Raw genomic sequence first — 12,559 nt, 5'->3', positions numbered from 1 at the left:
AACTAAGCTGTTGCCAGGATACTCAGAACCAAGTTTAAAAGTACTAGCTGCCTCCATTGCTTTATCGAGTTCCTCAGCTTCAATGGAGTGGGCTTTCTTCCATTTCTCCAGAGAAACCCTTGGTGCCAAAGATTGTGGGTGGTTTACAAAGGAGCAGAGGAAGAAGCATACTTTCCCTACCTTCTTTGGTGCAGTTCTAAAGTAAAGATTTTGTTGTTAGACTGACAGCTCTTTCCGTTTTCACTTACAACATCCTGTTCTCCTGGGACTCAGACATTGAAGGCTGGGCTGAGACAAAGCTGAGAGACGCCTGGTCTGCCTTTATCCCTAATGACCAAGTTGGATCACAGTTTTCCTGCAGGGATTCCTGCCTGCTTACTCATCCACTGCTAAATAGATTTTAAAACGTATTTTGGGTGCCTGTTAGGCACCGGACGCCATTATAGAGAGTCTGGAATACAGCTGTGATTGCATAGTCTCTGCCATCCCAGAATACCCATCCTTAAAAAGAGTATGTTTATCACTGTCCACCCCAGTGAGCAGATGTGTCCAACAATGCCTGATTCTAGCTCAAATTCAAGATGTTTTCTCTGCTCCAAATGCTGAAATATTTTATTATTTTCTTTCGGTGCTGGTACTGGGGCTTGAACTCAGGACTAGGTTCTGTCCATAGCTTTTTTTTCCTCAAGGGTAGCACTCTCCCACTTGAGTTTCACCTTTTCTTCTAGAGTTTTGGTGGTTAATTGGATATAAGAATCTCATGGACTTTTCCTGCCTGGACTGGCTTTGAATTGGGATCATCCTATTTCAGCCTCTTTAGAAACTAGTATTATAGGTATGAGCCACCAGTTCCTAGCTTGTTTAAGTACTTTAAAACATCTCTTACATAGTACATAGTATCTCATGGAAGATACAGTTTTTTTGTTTTTGTTTTTTTTTTTGTCGGTCATGGGGCATGAACTCTAGGCCTGGGCACTGTTCCTCAGCTCTTCAGCTCAAAGCTAGCTAGCCCTCTACCACTTAAGCCACTGTGCCATTCTGGCCTTTTCTGCTTGTGTGGTGCAGAGGAATCGAACCCAGGGCCTAATGCATGCAAGGCAAGCACTCTACCACTGAGCCACCTTCCCAGCCCAGCAGATACAGTTTTAGCAAAGTAGGAAATGGTAGAAAGTACAGAAAAGAATTATCACCTCTGATTCCATGTCCAAAGATAACTGCTTTTATACTCCTATGACTCCCTGATATACATAAAATTAGAAACATCCCACACAGCCTTGTATTGTGGAGAACTGGCCATTATTGCTCTTTCTTTTAGAATGTCTTTGGGGGAACAAAGACTCTTGGCTGGGAATGAAAAGAAGGTTGTTTTTAAAGGGCCATTTTGCAGCCTCTGTCTGGGTAACCAAGGGAGCTTCCTCTGAAGTATAATTTGGCTCCTTTATTTTTCAGGTCTATCCCAGGGAACAGCAGGAAACAAGCTAAACATGATGCAGCATCACAATGCATCCTGCTGGGACTCCCAGGAAATAGGGAAGCCCCAGGTCTAATTATGAGGTCTCCAAGAAAAGAGCTCCTTATTTACAGTGGGCTTGGGTGCTCTCCTTGACTTACTATTAGTGTTTATCTTTGATTGATGTGGGGACTGGTGTTTGATTTCATAGGTATGTAATTTAAGGAAGCAAGATGACCAGTTATAGTAGACCCTCTAGGCCCAGAATGTACCAGGGTCTTTGTCCTTGGAGACCTGACCCACTATCCAGCTGGGAGATGCTTGGGAAGAAAGACTCAGACTGGGGAGAAAGCACTGGAGTCATATGAAGGGATGGGTGTGGAGAGTGAGATCCTCTTCCTCAACCTGCATTGCCAGAAAGGCCAGGAGAAACTTGAATAAAGAGTTGTCATCACAGACAGGCAAGAAATCAGGTGGCAGAATCTGGTTCTGGGATAGGCTCTGAGGTGACCCCTCCATAGGGCCTCAACTTCTGCCGGCAACTCAGAAAGACTAATTATTACTTACAATGAGACAAGTATTCTTCAATTGCCTCCAGGAAAGCCCTTGTCTGATATCAGGGCAGCAGGTCCAGAGTAGACTAAGCTAACAGGCAAACACATGGTATCAAGACAGCCTTTGTCTCCTAGAAAAAAAAAAGGTGGTTACTTCCATACCTGAAACCAGAAAGATTTTATGGTTATTGTTCAGGACAGAAAGACACAAAGCCATACCCCTCTCTCCCACCAAAAGGAAATGGCCTCAAAACATGCTTTTTCTCTACAAAGAACATTGTTGACATAGACATAATAGATAGCTTCTGTTTATTGATTTCACTAAAAATAGGAAGAGCACTATATTGGGAAAAGTGATGTAAGAGAGCTAAATCATGAGTATAGGAGTTGTCTTAGTCCATTTTTTGTGTTGTAACAAAACTTCTGAAACTGAGTGATTTACACAGGAAAAAAGTGTATTTTGTCTCATGGTCTAGAGTTGTGGAAGTCCAAGATCTGTAAGTTCCATCTTGGTAAGGGCCAATGCTTCAACTCAGAGAGCTCTGAGAGGGGAAGGGAAGAGGAGAATGTAACAAGGATTGCAGCCATAGGAGGCATTCCATGTTAAATAACTTAGTCTTGCAGTAATTCATCCAGACTTGAGCCAGCAACTTCACTCTTGCTCCTTGATTAGAATGAAGCCCTATGACCTAATGATCATTTAAAAGTGCCACCACTTACTCAATAGGAACTATGTTGAAAATGAACTATACAACTTGTGGGTAAGGATGGGAAGGAAAAATGGGGAGAGACATTGTCCAGAAAGAATTTTATTCATTATCTGACTTATGGAATGGTACTTAGCCACCAAAAAGCCAGATGTAGAGCTGTGACTCAAGTAAGCAAAAATGCTGAGACAGGACCCAGGCACAAAGTTCAAGCCTCCGTACCTTCACAAAAGAAAACAAAAAAGAAACCAAGACACAAAAACACTTAGGCTAGAAGTTTACTCCTTTATAACATTTCCCTTCATCCGATTACTTCAACATGTAGTATTCTCACTGTCTTTGATATCTAAACACATTAAACTCTTGCTGTGGTTTGTTCCCTGAATAATGTAAATTTGATCATGACATAATTTAAATCTATTAAATTGGGGATTCTTTGCTCTCCTCCTCTCAGGTGTTTTGTCTTTTTTTTTTTTCAAATGGAAGCTAAAGGTTTTACCTTCCTCAGGGAAAGAGATATGTCAAGAGATGAGATTGAGCACTGAAATGAAGAGAATGAGCCCACTAACTCCTGAGGGCTTTCCTGTCCCTTTCTCTCCAGGCCAGCAGAATATCAGCCATCTAAGATATGGCATTGGGGGCTGGGAAGGTGACTCAGCGGTAGATCACTTGTCTTGCATGCATGAGGCACTAGATTCAATTCCTTAGCATCACATAAGCAAAAAGAAAAATGCCGGAAGTGGCACTGTGGCTCAAGTGGTAGAGCGCTTGCCTTGAGCTGAAGAACTGAGGGGACAGTGCCCAGGCCCAGAGTTCAGGCCCCACGACTGGACTCCCCCTCCAAAAAAGATATGGCATTGGTGGCTCATGCATTACTATAATCCCAGCTATTCAAGAGGCTGAAATCTGAGAACAGCAATTCAAAGCCAGCCTGGCCAGAAAAATATCTGTGAGACTCTTTTATCCATTAACTACCAAAAAGCTGGAAGTGGAGCTGTGGTTCCAGTGATAGAGTGCTAGTCTTGAGCACAGAAGCTCAGGAACAGTGCCCAAGCCCTGAGTTCAAGCCTTAGGAACAACACACACACACACACACACACACACACACACACACACACACACACAATAAGTTTTATACCTGGTACTTCTTGAGTATGGTAAGGAATATTTTCCTGGAGAATTACTATTGCACTGGGGATTTCACAGTAAGGCAAATATATGAAGCTCACTCTGAATATACGGAAAAGTGGGAACTTAGATCCAAGGAGCAGGGTAAAGTTAGTGGATGGCAAATTCCTAACAAGAAATATAAAGACTGGGAAGGATTCTTGCTAGGTAACTTAACAGAAATTTCTTCTTTTTCCTTCCTTCAATCATTTTTTATTTTTATTTTACCTTATTTTACTTTTTCTGTGCCACTGCTAGGGCTTGAACTTAGGGCCTCATATTCTCTTACCTTTTTCACTCACTGCTGATGCTATACCAATTGAACCACAGCTTCACTTCTGCTTTTTCTGGCTGATTGGAGATAAGAATCTTACAGTGTGTGTGTGTGTGTGTGTGTGTGTGTGTGTGTGTGTGTATGCTTACATGTGTGCATGTGTGCATATACACACCAGTCCTGGAAGTTGAATTCAGGGACTGAGCAGCATCCCTGAACTTTTTTGCTCAAGGCTACCTAGTGCTCTAACACTTGAACTACAGCTCCACTTCTGGCTCTTTGGTGGTTAATTGGACATAAGAGTCCCATGGACTTTTTTGTCTGGGCTAGCACATTGACATATGGTGCAAAATTAAGTCTCTTTTCCTTGTTTTTTTAAAAAAAAATTTTGTGCTAGTCTTGGGGCTTGAACTCAGGGCCTAGGTGCTATCCTTGAACTTCTTTTCCACAAAGCTAGCACTCTACCAGTTGAGCTACAGCTCCACTTCCAGCCTTTTCTGAGTGTTTTATTGGAGATAAGAGTCTCACAGGCTTTCCTGCATGATTCTCAGATCTTAGCCTCCTGAGGAGCTAGGATTACAGGTGTGAGCCTCCAGGGCCCAGCAACTCCTTTCCTTTTGCATCGCAGAGTATCAGACTCCCTTTCTGAGAAAGCAACCATGATTACCACTTTCTTAAGTGTCTTCCCAGAGATGGTCTTTGAGTTTATAAATATTTATGTATTAAACATATTTCTTTTTCTCTGCTCAAATTTTGTGGTGTACTACACATACTGCTTGCTCTGTGTCTGCATCTCCCCAGACACAAAGAGCTCCATTTCAGCACACAGAGAGTGTGCTGTTCACTCTTGCTAATGGCATTACATTGCTTGGGCTTTAACTCTTGAGAAAAAAATGTCTTGGATCATTCTGAAAATCTACTCACACTATCTCTCTACTAGGACTGAAGTGTTCTATAATGTGCAACTCCAATCCACCCTACCTTCAGAGATGTGTGCCATCCCCATAGGCCTTCCTGCTCCTCCTGCTAATGGTAAAGAGAGTAGTAACAGTGCTAGCCATAGAGCTTTAATTTCTTCCACAGAACAATTGAGCAGGAGAAGGGGATGGCTCTTTCCTGGCAGGGAGGCTGTGGACCTTCTTCAATGACATGCTGATGACTGGCAAGCAGCCCAGAGTTACAAAACCTCCTCAGCCATATCGGACAAATGGTATTTGTGCCATTATGGCAAGGCTAGTAATATCAAATCAGCAATCCTTCCTGCTTTATGTGCCTGTTTCTCCTTTTGGATAAACAAGGGGTCATGTTACAGGAGAAGCAGCCAGCATCCTTCTCAGGGCTTCGTTATATCGCCTTTTCCTTACTCATGGACTCTGTGTACGAGCAGCAAGCGTGAAACCTCTCAGCAGGTTAATATGTTGTCATCGTCGGTTCCTTACTGACATTGCTCTGTACCAGTGGCTGACATGCCTGTAATCCTAGCTACTCAGAAGGCTGAGATCTGAGCCACAAGCCAGAAGTGGAGACGTAGCTCAAGTGGTAGAACATCAGCCTTGAGTAACAAAATCCAGTCAGGACAATGAGGTCCCCAACGCAAGCTTCAGTACTGGCAGGAAAAACAAAGAGTGCTAGCATCAAGTGCAAAAGTTCACTGACATTAAAAGTCAAGTTCGAGTCACCAAAACATGACTTGGGTATGTGAAGATGTGGTTTCTATTTGAAGTACATGTTTCTTTTCCTTCTTTAACTTTCCCTCTTACCCTAAAATTTACATGTGGTCTACTTCCTGTGTAAAATCTCCATTGGAGAATATCTTGAGAGGAAGGATAGAGGAGAGAATGACAGAAGGGTGATGTTATTGGTCAAGATGCATTGTACTCATAATTGATATGCTGAATTGAAACAACCACTTAAAGATAACAAATAATAAATGATTCAAAAACGTATCTTTGCATGATTTTCTTGCTTCCTTTCAGATTGTGTGTGTGTATGAGTGTGAGTGCCAGTACTGAGGCTTAAACTCAGTGCCCAGGCACTGTCCCTTAGTTTTTCATTCCACACTGGCATTCTACCACTTGAGTTAAGCTCTTACTTCGGAACTTTTGGCTGTTAATTGGAGATAAGAGCCTCATAACTTTCCTACCCAGACTGGCTTCAGACTTCCATCCTCAAATCTCAGTGTTTTGAATAGCTAGGTTTATAGATATAAACCACTGGCACAAAGCTTGCTTTTAGTTCTTATTTCTTCCCCCCAGAGATTTTTACAGACACAATTTATCAATCACTAGCTTTCTTGGCTTAATGCAAGAAATAAGTTGAAAGGAGTTGGAATTAGACATTTCACTAATATCTGGCAAAAACTGTCCCTAATATCCATTCCCTTTGTCTTCAATACTTACAGATTTTGTGTCTGGGCACAGGTTGCTGAGAAGAAAGAATATATTTTCCAACCTCCCTCTAACATAGAATGCCATGAAATATAGCTTTGGCTGAAGACAAAGTGTCCTGTAGTCACCTGAAGGAAAATTCCTTAAACTTCTACAGCATGTCTTTTGCCTTTTCTTTCTTGCCTTTGAGTGCCAACTTCCTAGAAGATATAAGGTTGCCTTATATCTAAAAGAAGAAGATGTAAAAGAAAAAAATTATTCAATGTTAAGCATAGCAAGATAAATTTTGTTTAGGACTATTGCAGCAGATGAGAGAAACAGAAAGGACAAGATAGAATCTTATAGCTCAGGATTAAGGTGAAACTCAGAGGATGGAATTACTAACAGAAACCATCAAGGAAAAGTGGACTCTGCCAAATCAGGGATATTGCAGAAGGCAGGTGAGAGTGATAACGTATCACTTGGGGGTGGGAGATCTTGTATAGTAGGAGGAGCCTAATCAGATATTGAAGGTGATCAGATATAAGGATGGAGAATTTTAGCCAAACCCATGTAGCAGAATTCTTTTTAAAGTTGAACAGAAACAAACACAAAGAAGACCTATTTGAGAAAGAAGTCAGAAGTGGATCAGAAGAGTTTGCTCAAGGAGAGAATCTTTAGCAACAACTACATTGTAAACTGGGTGCCTGTGATGTGTCCCTCTAATCATATCTAGGAGGCTGAGATCTGAGAATCCAGGTTCAAAGCCAGCCTGGGTAGGAAAGTCCATGAAACTCTTAACTCTAATTAACTACCAAAAATCTGGAAGTGGAACTATGGTGCAAGTGTTTGAGTGCTAGTCTTGAGGAAAAAAATATTAGGAATAGCACCCAGGCTCTGAGTTCAAGCCCCAGGACCAGCATACACACTCTCTCTCTCTTTCTCTCTCTCTCTCTTTTTCTCTATCCCTCCCTCCCCCCTCCCTCCCTCCCTCCCTCTTTCTCTCTCTCTCTCTCTCACACACACACAAAAGAGTACCATACTGTGAAGATGGTAGACAGACTTCAAGGGAAGTTGATAATCCCATCCAATTTGGACTGACCTTTCCATGAGGGAGAAATCAGTTCTGAACCAACCCGTCTGTGTTATGTTGAATTTTCCTTTGTAAAAATCGTGACACAAGCCAGCTGCTGGTGGCGCATGCCTATAATCCTAGCTACTGAAGAGGCTAACCTCTGAGAATTGAGGTTGGAAGCTAGGCAGAAAACTCCATTGTATTTTTATCTCCAGTTAACCAGCCAAAAGTCAGAAGTGGAGGTATGGCTCAAGTGGTAGAGTGCCAGCCTTGAGCAAAAAATCTAAGAGACAATGTCCAGGCCTGAGTTCAAGCCCTGGTACTGGCACTAAAATGTGTGTGTGTGTGTGTGTGTGAGAGAGAGAGAGAGAGAGAGAGAGACAGAGAGACAGAGAGAGACAGACAGATGGATAGACAGACAGACAGAGACAGAGACAGAGACAGAGAGAAGTGAAGTGAGGAGCAGTGGAGCAAGGAGAGGGGAAAGGAGGGGAGAAGAGGGGAAGGGAAGGGAGGTGAGAGGAGGCAGAAGACAATACACTTAAGGACTCAACTCTTTCCTATCTCTGTAAGGTCTTGAAAACTACAGCATTCATACCATATAGTTATGTCATCTTACAGAAAGAAGTTATAAAATGGGGCAGGCATGGATACATTGAACATTTTTAATCCAAAAATGATTCAAGGGTTCTTAAAATGTATTGCTTAAATTGCATATAAATTTCAAATCTATTGACACTTCAGTAATTTTTTAAAAGTTTCAGCAGGCAGAGATTTGATTGTCTACATCCAATAAAGACTTTGCATTTCTCTGTCATTATTGGTTGAATTGTGTCCTAAAATTCATGTTGAAATCCTGAATTCTCTCAGCTGCTTCTAGCATTTTAGATTGAAAAATCTCCTACATTTGGAGATTGCATCTTCAAAGAGGCAATAAAGTTAAAACAAAGCTAGTACGTGGCTCAAGGAGGTAGAAATCAGAGGATCTCTGGTCTATGTGCAAGTAACTAAAGTTCACAAGAGTCCATCTTAACCACCATCTCGGCAGAATGGCATGAGCCTGTTATCCCAACATAACGCAAAAATCCTGTAAGAGGCAACTTAAAAGTTCCCTAACTAACTCTGTGCCCTTTGTTCTGAGCTATTCTCTGCTGTATCAACTTTGCAATCATCATGGGCTCCAAGGAATATTCACAGATTATCAATCTTATGTGGAAGGTGAACCTTCCCTCAAGCAATATCTTCTTCCTATTATCATAAAGCAAACAGTCAAAAAAAATCCAGGAGACCATTTTGTTCCTGTTCCATACCAGTAGTAACACGATAACTTCTCTGGAACTCCTCCAAGAACAAAGACTAAGCTAATGGTCAACCAGGCCATACCTGTGATTTGGGACTGTTGTTAACTGTGCATACCTTTCTCATCCCCTATTTAACCTGAAGCCAACATCTGTACCTCTGAAGATGGCTGATGATGTACTGTAATCCTGTCTTCCTGAAGCTGCCATGGATTAAGTCTCCTTTCTCTGCCCTTCGCCATCTCTTTTTATTTGGCCTACGGAAGTAAGTAGCCAAACCTAACTCAGAACTCCTAGATTGGGGGCATGAGGTATAAAAACTTGGTCTCATTCATACCAATGTGAAAAGGGACTGGAGGCATGGCTCAAGTAATGGAGCACCTGTCTAGAAAGTCCTGAGTTCAATCCCTGGTTAAAACCAACCAACCAACCAACCCAACAACCAAGCAAGCCAACAAAGTTAAAACAAGGATTTTAGCATAGACCCTAATCCTATATGACTGGTGTCCTTGTAAAAATAAAACGGATTTGAATACAAACACACACAAAGTGAAGACCATGTGAAGACACAGGGAGATGCCAGCCTCCACAGCCAAAGACAGAGACCCCAGAATGATATTCGTCCTACTGCTATTTGCTCTCAGACTTTTCTAAAATCTTTATCTGTTATTTAAACTATCCCAGCCTAACTAACTATTCCAGTTAGTTATAGGGAACCTAGAAAACAAACACATCTGTATATCTGAATGGTAGTTTGAATACACTTATATCATCACCACATCTTAATGTTGTAGGTCAATGAAAACATGTTATAATAATAATATCTAGTTATTTCATTACCTCTCAAATTTTTCAGTGGGAGTAGTTGTAATAATATTTAGTTAGTATTTAGCAATTCCTCCATGACAGGCACAATTATCAGGACTTACATATTTAACTCATTGGCTGAATAGAGCAATCTCATTTAATACCCACCTGCAGAAGTGAAAACTGGGTAACAGACAAATGGAGTTACTTGCCCTAAGTCTCCAAGAGTTTAAATGGCAACTGGTACAGCCAAGATTGCAAGTTAGACGGGCAGGCTTAGCTGCCACATTTTTCTCTAGCAGAGTGAGATGTGTTTTTTACTTCAAGATACTTCCTGGCTGTTTTTCATGTAAGTACACACATATCTATAGCTTTTGTTATGTAAGCATGAAATGAAATGTTTGCTGCCTTAATAAGTAGTCTTTCATCTCTCCTCAAGAACAGAAGAAAATCAAAGTATTTCCTCTCTCCCCATGGGAGAAGTAGCCCTTTGTGTTCCTACGCACTTGTACTTGTAGACCTTCCTCCACTTATAAATGAAACAATTGGTTCTGCTGGCAACTACAACTCCTCTTTGAGGAGCTGCTTGGTTTTTTTTTTTTTGCATCTAGAATTTGCACTCAGGGTCTCATGCTTTCACACTTTCATATGGCTTTTTTTTTCCTCACAACTGTCACTTTACCCATTCATCTACACTTAGCTTTTGTTGGTTATTTGGAGATAAGGTTCTCAGGGATTTATCTGTCAGGCTGGTTCCACTCTGGGATTCTCAGCTCTCAGCCTCCTGAACAGCTAGGATTATAGGAGTGAGTCACAGGTACCTGGCCTCATTGAAGAGCTTTGCCAGAAAGGACTGTACGACCTATTATTTGAGAAAAGAAAGCAAATGCATGTTTGTAGGACACTTACTGGACAGATTTGGAGCTAGAACCTCAAGAAATGGCAGGGAGCAGAATATAAGGACAAAAGCCTTAGTCCTGTGCCTCAGCCTAGCCTTTAAGTGGTCCCTGTGTATGCAGCCTGGAATAGGTCTGAATAGTAAGAAGGGACCATTGCGGGTCTGGCACAGTGCCCAGGAGGGATATCAGATGTGAGAATGGTTGCACTGCACCCAGAGGCAGCTCCACAGAGCAGGCCAGGCACCAGAGACAAGTCCTGCTTACCTAGCCTCCTGCACGAAAGCTTTTCCCACCAGGAAACCTCCTCACAACTTCTCTGCCAGCTAGGACGTCTGAGTTCCCTAGGAATCTTGAAAGCTTTCAGACTGAATCCATTTTTTTCTTTTTTTGGCCTCCTAGTCTCAGATTATTTTCCCCCATGTGCATTCCAAATTGCAGACTTCATCTTTATTTGCCATTGCTTTTTACTGAGTTTCATCACTGCTTTATCTTTTTCATTTCCAAGGACTCTTTTGTGTGTTGAGAACATCTCTTTTTATGACATCTATTCTTGTTTCAGGGGTTCAATTTTCTTCCTTATTGCTCTGAGCATATTATTTATAGCTTTGGAGGAAAAGAGTGTGTGACAGTAGTTTTTCTTCTCGTTTCTAGTTTTTCTCAGGTTTCTTTGTGTGGGTCTTTGTGAAATTGTCCTCTGAGGTCTTGTAATTTTGATTTTCTGTTAAGTAGGGAACGGAAACTAACATATTATACAAAACAATTTTGAGTTGTATATGTAAATTCTCTCATATATGAACATCATGATATATAATGTTTATATTTCACATTATTTATGTTTAGTCTCTTTTCATGTAAACATGGAGTATTCAGGGAAGTTTACCACATAAGGGTCATTAAGAAAAGCTCAAGGCCTTCTAAAGAACAGAAATACTCAAATAACATACTTTAATTATAAGACAACACGTTACAAATTTACTGAGGGGCTGGGAAGGTGGCTCAGTGGTAGAGCGCTTGCCTTGCATGCCAGAGGCCCTTGGTTCGATTCCTTAGCACCACATAAGCAAAAAGAAAAAAGCCGGAAGTGGTGCTGTGGCTCAAGTGGTAGAGTGCTAGCCTTGAGCAGAAGAGCTGAGGGACAGTGCCCAGGCCCAGAGTTCAGGCCCCACAACCGGACCCCCCCAAAAAAAATTTAAATCTGAAAATTCAGTTTTCATGGAGATTTAAAAATGTTTTATTAACCAATTCTTTGTGTTAAAAGGAATTTTCTTTTTCTAAAAATTGAAGAATTCCTTGGTGTATAATCTGTGATACAACTAATGTAGTTATAATAAGTGAATTAATTACCTGAAATATGTGTCACAATAAAAGTGGAAACACACGTATAAAGGAATTTCACTCCCAAATTAGAAAATAAAATAACAAAGTGCTATAATAGGAATCTAGTGCATATCAGGTTCATAATCCTGTTGGTTTAATTTTCCTTCCTCCCATAGGAAGAAAACATAAAGCCAATGTGGACTTTCTCTAAAGTCAAAGCTTAACATTTAGAAACTAGAGACTCTCTTGAGCTTCTGTGGCAGGGTACAAAGAACCAGGCAAGCAAATATGGCGTTAGAGTTAGACAGAAAGGCCTAATCCTACGTTAGCAAATTGGAGAAAACTGAGGATATTGGTTTTATGTGAAATGTATTATTTTTTAAATGTTGGTAACTAATTTGGTGTTATTGTTTGCTTTTATTGTTGTTTTGGGGGTTTTGTTTGCTTGTTTTTGGTGTGTGTGTGTGCAGGTCCTAGGGCTTGTACTTAGCTGGCACTCTACCACTTGAGCCACAGCTCTAATTTCTGGATTTTTGGTGGTTTATTGATGATATGGGCCTAAGCTGGCTTCAAAGTACAGTCCTCAGATCTTAGCCTCCTAAGTAGCTAGGATTACAGATGTGAGTCACTGGCACCTGGACCTAG

Source organism: Dipodomys ordii, unplaced genomic scaffold, assembly GCF_000151885.1.
Source record: "Dipodomys ordii isolate 6190 unplaced genomic scaffold, Dord_2.0 Scaffold148, whole genome shotgun sequence".
Classification (NCBI taxonomy): Eukaryota; Metazoa; Chordata; class Mammalia; order Rodentia; family Heteromyidae; genus Dipodomys; species Dipodomys ordii.
Note: the sequence above shows the minus strand (reverse complement) of the source record.